The 13,352-nt window shown below is 46.1% G+C and overlaps 1 long non-coding RNA gene across 1 annotated transcript; it reads left to right on the top strand.

The window, feature by feature from the left end:
• Positions 1-5,690: 5,690 nt before the first annotated feature.
• LOC308486496 lies at positions 5,691-10,381 on the top strand. The gene is made up of 2 exons (XR_013991096.1): positions 5,691-6,229; positions 9,276-10,381. It is a non-coding gene; the product is annotated as an uncharacterized lncRNA (long non-coding RNA).
• Positions 10,382-13,352: the final 2,971 nt, after the last annotated feature.

Here is a 13,352-nt window from a genome sequence, read left to right as displayed (position 1 = left end):
TCTCTATGGAATATGATCCAAGCGTTGTTGTTGTTTTCTGATACAGTAACTGGAGTCTGCCATGCCTTTTCTCCATCAGGTTCGATGTAAACCTGACTCCTGGCTCTGAATGTACTAGATCTTCCACTGAACTGAGCTGGTTTTGCCAATTAACTGATTAGTTTGATTCCATTTTATGTGTCGCTTTCCATAAAACCCCTCCAAGTAGTTTTTTACAATAAAAATAAATAAATCAACAATAAAAACAATTTCATATGTAAAAACAATTACATCCCATTCTATGAATACAAACAGTTCCGTGTGCACGAACAATTAACAACAATTTCATAAGTAAAAACAATTTTGAGTAGGCTGGGATAAAGATCTCTGCTGAAAAGGCTTGTTGAAAAGGGAAGCTCTTCAGTAGATGCTGAAGAGGCAACAGAAGCAGGTGTTTGTCTGATATTTAGTGGGAGACCGTTCCAATGAATAGATGCCACCATACTAAAGAAACACTCCTAACTTCTTTTAGCTTGATAATCTGAAGAAGCAACTTCTCCCAGTTCAGGCCACTTTGGAATGAGCTTCTTCTCTGGAGTTGGAAAGGGTCTTCTGATTTGGCTTCCAGGAAGCTGATATCCCGTGTTGTATCAAGTCGCTATCAGTGCTGCTGATCCATTGCTTAAAACAGCAAGATGTGGAACATTATTTGCAGGTTGTGCTGTTTTCCCTTGTCTCCCCATCCTTTTGAGGATAGTGAAGAGTAACAGTAATGTGGAAAAGGCTGTAAGATGTCCCGAAAGTCTGGAATTCTGTTGCTATAAAGTGAGTTCGATTGTCGGCCACAATTTTATCTGGAATGCCAAAGCAAACAGGTATTCTTCAGCTGGGCAACAACACCAAACGTCAAACATTTAAAAACTTCCCAAAACAGGGCTACCAATCAGGTAAGGATGCAGCCTTCACCAACTCCAGATATTTCAGACTTAAAACTTCTATCAGCCCCAGCCAGGATGGCCAGGATGGTTAGGGCTGATGGGAGTTGTAGTCCGAAATATCTGGAGGGCACTAAACTGGTGAAGACTGTCATGATTAAAGGTTTCTTGCATTGTCTTGATCTGTTTCTTCGGCAGTAGTCACAGGTCAAAGGTTTGTTTTTTATGTCACTCTCAATATCAGGCCAACATACTGTCTTCCTGGCTTGCTCATGGCATTTGGTTACAGATGAGGTTACTTTGCTTGCATATCATGGTGAAATAATATGGTTCTCCCTTCCAGTTTACTCAGTTGTCATCAGTCAACAAATTGCCTCCAGGCATTGCTAAGGTATTTAGTGTAAGACTTGATCTTTGTGAATAGCCATTGAGATTTGATAAAGGGTGTTTTTGGGGTTCTGGGAGAGAGAGCATGTATAGCATAAAACAGTCCTCAGATGTTGTTGGACTACAACTCCCATCATCCCTGAGCTCTGGCCTTGCTAGCTAGGGGTGATGGGAGCTGTAGTTCAACAACATCTGGGGACCCAAAGGTTGAGAAAGGCTGCTCTAATTTGTATTGTGGGGCTTCATGGCAAGAGAGTGGCTGCTACAAGGGATGTAAGGAGCCATCATTATTTTCTGCATGCAGCCCTGTTTACATTCGCCTGCATTTCATCTTCTGCCACAAACTGCACGGTTGACGTTTTTTCCGATTCAGCACTAAAGAGTGGGTTTTCCAGAAGAAAGTGGTAGGGCAAGCAGAAAACCACTCGGATCTGTGCTTAGAAAGCACAGGAAAAGTGGCAAACCACTCAGACTCGTGCTTTCCAGGCACAGGAAGAGTGGATGAGCCCCTTGAGTCAGACCATTGGTCCATCCAGTCCAACATGGCAGCGACCTTTTTCAGTTTGAGGGCCACATGCCTTTCTGTGCAGCCTTCCCGCGGCCATTTCTTCTTCTTTGGCAATCACTCCTAGCTGAGCAAGATTGTCTTCCATGGGTACGGTCTTAACAGTGAGTCTGTAAGTGACTGTGGAGGCCAATTCTGGATTCACACCTCCTTCCACAGTGGAGACATTGGTTTCCAGGTGGGAGTTGATCACGGTGTGGATTTGCCAAGTGTGCCTTCCTCTTAGCATGTTTGTCCCTTGCGTCCTGAGTTTGAGTGTCTTCAAAGTCCATGACACCTTTGGTAAAGGCTGTTCTCCAACTGGAGCGCTCGCAGGCCAATGTTTCCCAATTGTTGGTGTTTATACTACATTTTTAAAGATTTGCTTTGAGAGAGTCTTTGAACCTCTTTTGTTGACCACCAGGGACACAGGTGGCGCTGTGGGTTAAACCACAGTGCCCAGGACTTGCCGATCAGAAGGTCGGCGGTTCGAATCCCCGCAACAGGGTGAGCTCCCGTTGCTCGGTCCCTGCTCCTGCCAACCTAGCAGTTCAAAAGCACGTCAAAGTGCAAGTAGATAAATAGGCACCTCTCCGGCGGGAAGGTAAACGGCGTTTTCGTGCGCTGCTCTGGTTCGCCAGAAGCTGTTTAGTCATGCTGGCCAAATGACCTGGAAGCTGTACGCCGGCTCCCTCGGCCTGCAAAGCGAGATGAGAGCCGCAACCCCAGAGTCGGTCACGCCTGGACCTAATGGTCAGGGGCCCCTTTGTTTAGCATAACGCTTTCCATTTTTAAGTTCGGAATAGAGCAGTTGCTTTGGAAGACGATCATCAGGGATCCACACAACATGACCAGTCCAACGAAGCTGACGTTGAAGAATCATTGCTTCGACACTCGTGATCACATGGCCATAGTGAGCAAGGGGAGAGGCAAAGCAGCCAGAGTATCACATGTAAAAGTTTGCTTTTGTACGCTAAGCTAGTTTCTACGCACAGTCTCACAACTCTCTCCATCCAGGGACACATCCCAGCTAGTGCTGGTGAGAGGTGTGGCACAGGAAGAAATGGGGGGCCAGATAGAGACTTCTGGGGGCCTGTGCTTGGTGCACGGCCCTGTGGTGCACACCATGCCAGAACTGAGCAGAAAAAAGGCCGTTTCTGGTTCACCATGAATTACACAGGCGAGCACAATTTGAATGATGAGCTGTCTGTGCATTATGTAAACCTGATGCCCATTTCACACCAAAGGCTGTTCTTGGGCTAAAGGGTCCGTCCCTCTTACACCCTCCGTCCTCTGCTCCTCCTGTCATGGGAGCAAGAGCGGTATAGTGGTTAGAGTATTGCAATAGGGACCAGGGAGAGGCCAGGGTTCAAATTTCCAGTTAGCCCTGCGGCTCACAGGGTGACCTTGGGCCGCCCATTGCCTCTCAGCCCAACCCTACCTCACAGGAATATAAAATATAAAAGATAAAAAATATATAATATATAATATATAATATATAATATATAATATATAATATATATATAAAATATAACATATATATAAAAGATAAAAAATATATAATATAAATATAAAAAATATAAAATATAAAAAATATAAAATAGGTTGTTGTGGGGTGGGGGTTAAATGGAGAGGTGGAGAACTATATCCATCACCTGGAGCTCCTTGGAGGAAAAAATGGTGGGAGATAAACTCAATAAGCAAAATAAATGAAAACATGCTCATCCGATGCCCTACTTTAGATGCTTTAAAGGTCCATTCGCTGTATCTTTTTCCCGACCCGCCCTTTGGGAGAGACCCATTTTCTTCTTTAAGCCACTGCTCTCAAGGAGATTTATTTTATTTCATGATTCCCTGGTTGTTTTCCTCCTCACCATGCACTCCACAGCCTCTTGCTTTCCCAAACGCCCACCTTGCCCCTGACTTTGCTGCTCATCATCTCGATGTCGGGGAAAGTGGATCGATTCCCGGACACCCGCACAGATAGATCTTCCTGTCAATTTTTTCCTGCACTAGCTCAGCTGCTGCCCTCTCCATTTCTTCTTCTTCTTCTGACAACCGGGTTGCAAAACCGCAAACCTGAGAACCAAAAGCCTAATGGGCTCTCTGACGCCATCGGCTGGGAACCAGTTCAGCTATTTTGCTATTTCCCACGATGGCTGCACATCAGGAGGGCATCAGGTTAAGTTCGCATCCACTTCTGATGACTCACAGCTCTTTCTTTTCTCTCCATTGGGATGGCTCCTCTGGTAGAGCATGAACCCTCTTAAATCTCAGGGTTGCGGGTTCGAATCCCACGGCGGGCAAAAGATTCCTGCATTGCAGGGGGTTGGACTAGATGACCCACGGGGTCCCTTCCAACTGTGCAATTCTCAGATTCCATGACTCCCTTCCACGCAGGCATCTTGGTTTGTAAGCGCCTCGGGGCAGGGAACTGCATTTGTGCAGTGCTTTTGAACGCTGATGCCACATCCATTAACATGATTCGGAAGAGGGTTGTTTTTAACGCAAGACCCTTTGGGAAATTAGCATGTAAAGTGGGGGTATTAAAAACACACAAAATAAATCTGGTTTTTAAGAAAATGCACTGTTGTCGCCACAGAAATTACACGGAACAATTTGGCTTCCTGGGTGCGGATGCGAATTCTCTTTCCCCCTCCATGTTGAAAACCTGTTCCATAACACTGAGATGAGAATATGCGAGTGAATATTCTCCATTTGCCTTATTGCAAAAAGCAGATTTCTCCTGCTGGATCAGGGCATTACTGGGAGGTTGCAAAGGGGTAGCCATGTTAGTCTGTTGCAGCAACGAAGAACCATATGTAAAATTCTGAGTAAATTTAAACCAATTATTTAGACTTTTAAGCTGCCGTGAGATTTATTAGGAGAGGCTACTTGAGGAAAACATGGAGAAAGGACAGGAAATGGCTACGAAGTTATTTCTGCCTGCTGTTACGGTTGCAGGCCAAGTTTATTTAATGCCGCAGTTTAAATGGCTGCCTTCTTTGTCAGGTTCAATATGGCTGCCGAAAGTCGTGTCATAGGCCATTCCTTGTGCTGGATGACGAGAGAAAACAAGAAAATAAGACTGTCGGCTGTTCAAGGAGGGTCGACATGAGGAGCCGAGTTTTCCTGGAAAGGAGCCGGCAGCTCTATAGGAAAGAACCGGGTGGGAAGCTGAGGAGACGGAGGCCATTTTGTTTTCAGTCCCTCAGGATGAAAAACCGCCTAAATGAGCAACTTGTGGTTTTCGTTTGCTTGTTGAAAAGGAGTAATAAGCTCTGCCGTTTTATCCCCTCCATGGCGTGAAAACTAAAAGGGCAGCGAGGTTCCCCTTCAGTCCCTTCTGGGCCGTCGGGGGAAGAGCGTGAGGGCGGCCATTTTGAAAAGAAGCCATCTTGACTGAGGGGGATGGAGACTGGAAAATGGCCGCCTCTGACAGGAATCGATGGACGAGAACGACGGGGTTTTAACTCCTCAAAAAGAGATAGCTGGGCTTTTAATTATTTAATGCCATTGATCTGGCTTATTATAGGATTTCTCACCAGGCCTTCAACCATATATGGTCCTAAGGGCAGGCTGAGGCAGTTTTTAAAAACCAGATAAACATTATTTTTTAAAAAATGAGAAACCAACTTGGGTCTGGTTGGCCCAATTTGACCACTTCAATTGGCACAATTGCAGGTGCCCCCAAAATGTCCATTTCACGTTTGTAAGTACTTGGTCTTTTAGTGTTGTTGCAGCAGCAGCACTGTGGAACTACCTGCCTCATGATATCAGGCACGTGCCTTCAATGTAATAATAATAATAATAATAATAATAATAATAATAATAATTAATAATAATTTTTATTTATACCCCGCCCTCCCCAGCCAAGGCCGGTCTCAGGGCGGCTAACAAGCAATAATAAAAACAATGTACTTTTTTTGGCGTCTGCTAAAACCAATTTTGCTTAGACAGGCCTACCCAGATGCTTAGAAGGTCGAGGTCATTTTAATCTACTTTAGTATTTTAACTTTTGCATGTTTTTAAAAGTATGGTTGTGATTTTTTCTCTCTCGGTGTTTTTGCTTTGTCTATTTGTAAACTGCTTTTTTTTTTTTACATTCAGCTAGCGGGATGTAAATATAATGGAATAATAAATAAATAAATACTGTTTGAATTGGAAAACGGAGGTTGTTATAAAAACACCCCTTAGCTGTCCAAGGCTGGGGTAAAGAGTTGCATCTCTTTTGTTTTCATTTTCTTTTAATTTCAAAACTTTATAACCCGCCTGCTAGCCCTGTAAGGTCTCTCAAGATGGCTTATCCTGGAACAGGAAAAAAAAATACAATCCAAAATTATTATTATTATTATTGAAAGGAGCCCGGCATAATGTACAAGAGGTAAGTTAATATAATACAATAACCTAAAATGTACAGGAAAATACACACAGGCACACACTCCACCATAAATAGCATTTAAAAAGCTTTGCGAGAACAGAGCTGTCTTGCTTTAGTGCCCAAGACAAAATGGAGGTGCCTGGTGGGCCTCTTTGGGGCAGCTGGAGTCGTGCCACTACCACCAAAAAGGCCCTGCTTCAAAAACTCATCGCTGTTACCTCCTGTGAAATGGAAACTGAAGCAGAGCCAGGGGCGTAGGAAGGGGGACGGGGGGTGTAAAAAATGAACAATTACTGCCCTGCTAGGGCAGTTCATAAAAAACTTTTTTTTAAAAAATGCCTGCTCCAAAGGTCTTATCTTACTACACTAGGGATTATATAGCTATATCTGAAATTTAATGCATATCAGTTAATATCTTGACTCTCCTCCACGAAAATAACTGTTTACTTGGCCGTTTTCATACGTCGTGAAGGTTGAAATTTCAATTCAGTGGAGCCAAAACACAATCCACCCTGTAGATTTAAGTATCTGTCCACAGCCGCCTCCTTGTTATCAGAGGCCCAGAATCCACATTGTAAGAAAATATGAAATAACGTAAAACTATTTTTGCAGGCCAAAAAATAATCAATGGGGGGGGGGGGGGTGACAAGAGATTTTCCACACCTTGGAGAGATAAAATCGAGATATGGAAATATGGAAATATCGATGAGAGGCAGGACTGAGATTTGGAAATGCTTTGAGGTTCAGACTGTGGGAAGTCGTAAAATCAAAATTACAATTCAGAAGACAATTGGATTTTTTATTTTAGTTTTTTACTTTTGATTTGATATGTTAATTGGATATTTTTTATTGGAAAATTAATAAACGCTCTAACAAAACAAAAAAGAAAAGAAATTTTCCACACCGGGTACCACCCGACCTTCCTGCGCCTCTGAGCAGAGCTCCCTAGTTATCTTAAATAAAAGCTGGGGCAATAAAACAGGAGATGAAACACACATGCACTTTCTGCCTATGATGCGTTTGGCCCAGATTGGGCCAGGGCAGAGATCAGCCGCTAGACTCTCTAGGACCAAATCCGCCCGGTTTCTCCCCAGACCCATAAGGTGAGTGTTATAATAATAATAATAATAATAAATTTTATTTATATCCCGCCCTCCCCAGCCGAAGCCGGGCTCAGGGCGGCTAACAACACTAAAATAGTGCAACATTATAAACATTATAAAAATTAATTAAAATCAAAATTGATGGCAACCATAAACTAAAGTTTTGTAAAGATTGCCAAAGGAGGGAGTCAGGCTGCGCCCTGACCAAAGGCCTGGTGGAACAGCTCTGTGTTGCAGACCCTGCGGAAAGATGTCAAGTCCTGCAGGGCCCTAGTCTCTTGGGACAGAGCGTTCCACCAGATCGGGGCCAGTACTGAAAAGGCCCTGGCTCTGGTTGAGGCCAGCCTAACTTCTCTTTGGCCTGGGACCTTCAAGATGTTTTTGTTTGAAGACCGTAGGTTCCTCTGTGGGACATACCAGGAGAGGCAGTCCCGTAGGTACGAGGGTCCTAGGCCGTATAGGGCTTTAAAGGTTAAAACCAGCACCTTGAACCTGATCCTGTACTCTACCGGGAGCCAGTGCAGCTGGTATAGCACCGGGTGAATGTGATCTTGCAGCAAGGACCCCGTAAGGAGTCTCGCTGCGGCATTCTGCACCCGCTGGAGTTTCTGGGTCAGTCTCAAGGGCAGCCCCACGTAGAGCGAGTTACAATAATCCAGTCTGGAGGTGACCGTCGTGTGGATCACAGTGGCTAGGTCAGGGCGAGAGAGGTAAGGAGCCAACTGCTTAGCTTGGCGGAGATGGAAAAATGCCGCCTTTGTTATAGCTGCAATCTGCACCTCCCTGGAAAGGGAGGTGTCGAAGATTACACCCAAACTCTTAACGGCCGGTGCTGGCACTAATTGCGCCCCCGCAAGAGATGGGAGTTGCCCCCCCAATCCCATATCGTCCCGTCCCAGCCACAGGACCTCTGTCTTCGAAGGATTTAACTTCAACCGGCTCCCACGTAACCATCCAGCCACAGCCTCCAAACATCTGGTCAGTGTGTCTGGGGCCGAGTCAGGATGGCCATCCATCAACAGATAGGGTTGGGTGTCATCAGCATACTGATGGCAACCCAGCCCAAAACTCCGGACAAGCTGGGCGAGTGTTAGTGGGCCTGATGGCTGCGGCCATCCGCTTTGGGGGAGCAAGCGAGGCCGCAAAGCGACATGTCTCTTGCACGCCAGACTCAATTTAAGGGAAGTTTTTAAGTTTTAGGACTTGGGGAAATTTTTAATGACAGATGTTTTGATGTATTTGTGGATTATTTTAAATTTTATTGAAGTTATTCACAACACAAATCTACTACAGCAACAACTGAGACAAATAAACCCACCACCATAACATCTAAAACGAAACAAACTTTACAACAATACACTTACAACAAAGAAAAACGAAATAAAGGACTTCCTTTATCCTGTACATGGCTTCCTTATTTACTTCTTATAAACTGTTTCCCGTATAGATAACTATGACTGGTCGTCTCAAATTGTAACTTAAGAACCATAAATCCTCCTGCAAGAATTAATCGAAACAAGTCCGGGTGGTTATTTGGGGGCACTGCTTTAAGGTACCGTATATTTTGCTCTAGAAGACTCACCTTTTCCCTCCTAAAAAGTAAGGGGAAATGTGTGTGCGTCTTATGGAGCGAATGCAGGCTGCGCAGCTATCCTAGAAGCCAGAACAGCAAGAGGGATTGCTGCTTTCACTGTGCAGCGATCCCTCTTGCTGTTCTGGCTTCTGAGATTCAGATTTTTTTTTTCTTGTTTTCCTCCTCCAAAAACTAGGTGCGTCTTGTGGTCTGGTGCGTCTTATAGAGCGAAAAATACGGTATTTTTAATCTTTTGTCGGAAGCCGCCCAGAGTGGCTGGGGAAACCCAGCAAGATTGGGGGGGGGGGTAATAAATAATAAATTATCATCATCATCATCAACGGCATCTTGCACATTTTTCTCTCTGTTTCAGGCATAAAAGCATCTCTGGCCTGCCGCGAAAGGATCGACCCAAACGTTAACCTGGATGCAAAGGTATAATGAGCCATCGGGGGTGCTGCACGGACGCCATCCAGAAATGCCGCCCCAACTTTCTTCCTCCTTTGCAGGCGATGGTGTCAGTCAGGATGCGGCCCTCCTGTGTCGCTTTTTCCAGCCGTATCCTCTCTCTCTTGCTGTGTTTGGCAATGGTAGAACTCACACTGGTGAGGTATCATGATCCGGTGGTTCTAGACTTGCCAACTACAGCCTGAGGGTCGAGCCTCAGTCGCCCGTCCTGCGGTCAGGGAGAATGGACCCGCTAGCAAACAGCTCCCTCTGCCAGTGGTCGAGAGCAGGCGCAGACAGAAGTGAAATTCCAAATTCTCTGCCCGCTCAGGGTCACAGAGCAAGTAGTCCTTTGGAACAGGGGGCTTCCCCAGCCCCACTCTTGGCTTGGGTTCAGGGGGGCTGCACGGGGCCACTGAAATCTTCTTGTGCCAAGATGATTGTTTCTTCTAACGAGGGATAGAAATTTTTAAAAAATAAAATAGAATTCAAGTTTGTCCTCATTCAAGATGGAGGCTACCATCTTGAATTGTGAATTTATTGTGTATAAATGTTGGCTGCAAGGAGTGTGTTTATGGAGGGCGTGGAGGGGTACCAGGCTCCAAAGATATGGAGTCTTTCGTAAAAAGAGATTGCAGGATTAAGCCAAAGCGCAGCATCCCGTTCTCACGGTGGCCAAAAGAGAAGCCTGCAAGCAAGATCTGAGCACAAGAACATTCTCCGCACTTGCAATTCCCAGCAATGGAGGTGCTGCAGAGAGGCTCAAAATGGACTATTTTTTTAAAAAAAAAAGATGAATGCTGTTGTCCTCTGTGTCTGGGACTAGCTTTCACACGGTCTCCGGCACAGTTCCGTTCCTAATGTACATTTCCTCTCGCAAGTGCCCCTTGTCCTGTCTCAAGGCAGCAAACTGGTTCCTTGCAAACAAAGAACCACCCCACCACCTTCCAAATTCTGCATAACCTTTGAAATATAACCTTTGAAATTACATGTCGCTGATGCTTTGCAATAAAAGTTCCTTCTTTTCTCTGGGATCCTATTCCTATTTTGCAGAGGGGCAGGAAGACACCTATCTAATAGGTCTTGGGGGAAAAAGGGCTAAACTGCTTTGAAAGTCCAGCGGGCTTTCCGCATGGCCAGATTTTTGCACAATTGCACTTGGGATATACTTCAGAGCAGCCCCCTCCTCAAAATGCAAAGGGGTCTTGCATAGTTCCTATTAGCTTCAATCACTGTTAAGGTGACCAGATTCACCTTCCCCTGCCAAGACATTCGCTCTGTCTTGGCCTCAGTGGCCCATCTGTATAATGGGAATAATGAAACTGTTGTAAGCACAAAGTGCAGGTAGTGGGGCAGTAAAGGACTTTGCTAAGCGGAAATGCAACTTAAAAACACACATCGTCGCAGCAGCTTCGAGGAACACCATTATACTGAATCAGACCATTGGTGCAGCTAGCCCAGGACTGTCCACACTGGCAGCTCTCTATGCTTTCAAGACAGGGGCCTTAACCTCACTCTTAACTGAACATGCCAGGGATAGGAGCTGGGCCGTTCTGCATGAGAGGCAGCTGCTCATTCACTGAGATATAGAAGATAGGAAATAATAATAATAATAATTAATAATAATAATAATAATAATAATTTATTTGTACCCCGCCCATCTGGCCGGGCCTCCCCAGCCACTCTGCATGGCTTCCAACCAAACATTAAAATACAGTAATACATCAAACATTAAAAGCTTCCCTAAACAGGGCTGCCTTCAGATGCCTTCTAAAAGTCTGGTAGTTGTTTTTCTCTTTGACATCTGGTGGGAGGGTGTTCCTCAGGGCGGGCGCCACCACCGAGAAGGCCCTCTGCCTGGTTCCCTGTAATTTGGCTTCTCGCAGGGAGGGAACCGCCAGAAGGCCCTCGGAGCTGGACCTCAGCGTCCGGGCAGAACAATGGGGGTGGAGACGCTCCTTCAGGCATACTGGCTTTACCAGACCAATTGGTCCATCTAGATCAGTATTGTCTGGACTGATTGGCAGCAGCTTGCCAGCGTTTCAGACAGGGCATTTTTCTAGCCCTCCCTGCAGATTCTGGGGATTGGACCAGAGTCCTTCTGCATGCAAAGCAGGTGTTCCGTCACTGAGCTACTGCAGCCCCTCTCCCTTAAAGGGCAGCATTCCCACATTGGCGAGGGCGGCTTCCAGGAGGCCTGTGCCCCAGAACCCCATTGATTTGGAAATCTGCCCTAGTGGAGCTGGAAAAGCAGATGTTCCTGAGGCCAAAGTGATTTCCTAGTACCTGACGCTCAGCAAACCACGTTTGCTTTTTCACCTCCTGTTTCTTCATACCTCCCTGCTCCTGACATAACTTAAAGGTAAAGGGACCCCTGACCGTTAGGTCCAGTCGTGGCCGACTCTGGGGTTGCGGCGCTCATCTCGCTTTCTTGGCCGAGGGAGCCAGCGTACAGCTTCCGGTTCATGTGGCCAGCAGGACTAAGCCGCTTCTGGTGAACCAGAGCAGCGCACGGAAACGGCGTTTACCTTCCTGCCGGAGCGGTACCTATTTATCTGCTTGCACTATGACGTGCTTTCGAACTGCTAGATTGGCAGGAAGACATAACTTGCTGTAAGGCAAATTGCGGATTCCTTCCTCGTTCTCGATGGAAAATGTGCTGCCACCCCCCCTTCCGCCGTGCAGGTGCTTTGGATGCTGGGCCTTCCGCCGGCCTGGGCGTTTCTCCTACTTGCGCGGCTGACGGGAGCTGACAGGTTAAATTATGCATGACCCGGGATTCGATTTGGACAGGTGTCTCTCGTGGAAACAGGACTGAACAAGACTCCGGGCGCTATCCAGCCAGGAACTACAGAGGGCCCAAAATGAGAGGGGCAGTTTTCATGGAGTTAAGGGGCCTCGCTTCTGAGTTTTGGCTTTTGGATCTGCTCTGCCAAGCACTGAAAATCTTCTTTAAAAAGATGGGGGCCATTCATCCCGCCAAATGAGATCCTACACTGTTAACCACACACAAAGAGATTTCTAAAATCTCACTCAGAAACTGATCGCTTGGCATGCCCTCATTCTCTCTCTCTTTTATTTGACATGCCATCTATTTTTCTTACATTTCCATTCCACCTTTGCACCTTTGGCCAGGTGTTTATTTTAGCTCCTTCCAGTCTAGCCACATACTGGGAGCATTTGAAACAAATAGAGAAACTCAGCAAAAGCAACTGTTTTTAACGCCGGAATGCATCCCTGCCAAGAATGATGTATCTTAGTCCTTTCCTTCATATCCTTTCCAGTTTGTGACAGGAAGGGAGCACAGGTGTGCCTCTGGAGGGCCCACAGGTCTTTGGGGTACTGTCCCTAGATATTTCGCAGACTGCTTTGTTCCAACAGATGCTAACTTTGCTGCACCTCCCAGTTATCCTCTTTGTTTTCTAAGCCTCTGCAGAGAGAAATACCAGCCAGTGCCTGTAAACACTAGCCTGGTAAATATTTTGCTTCAAAAGAAAAAGTATATTGTTCAATTAACTGGGGTACCTTTTTAAATCAATCAACAGTGCCGAAGTTCAGTGGGTCTTACTCCCAGGTAAGTGGGTTCAGGACTGCAGCCTAAAACTCATCATATTTGCCCAAAATGAGCGAAATCTGACCTCAGGTTTCAGCTGTACAGGGAACTAACCTGGTGGACAGGAACCTCAGGCCCAGATGCGGCCCTCCAGGACTCTGCGTCTGGCCCTTGGAATGCTTGCCAAGCCAACCTCTCTTACTGGGCCTGTCCCCCCCCCCTTTTAAGTGCTTTTCCCTGGCTGGAATGTGACCTTGAACTCTGATGATGCCTCTGTCGGAGGATAGACAGGTGTACGGACCTGGGCGGGAACTACCTGGTTGCTTATTGCATAAAAGGTAAAGGTAAAGGGGACCCCTGACCATTAGGTCCAGTCGGGGCCGACTCTGGGGTTGCGGCGCTCATCTCGCTTTATTGGCCGAGGGAGCCGGCGTACAGCTTCCGGGTCAT

Source organism: Podarcis pityusensis, assembly GCF_964106645.2.
Source record: "Podarcis pityusensis genome assembly, chromosome: 10".
NCBI lineage: Eukaryota > Metazoa > Chordata > Lepidosauria > Squamata > Lacertidae > Podarcis > Podarcis pityusensis.
Note: the sequence above shows the minus strand (reverse complement) of the source record. Positions and strands in the feature narration are given on the sequence as shown.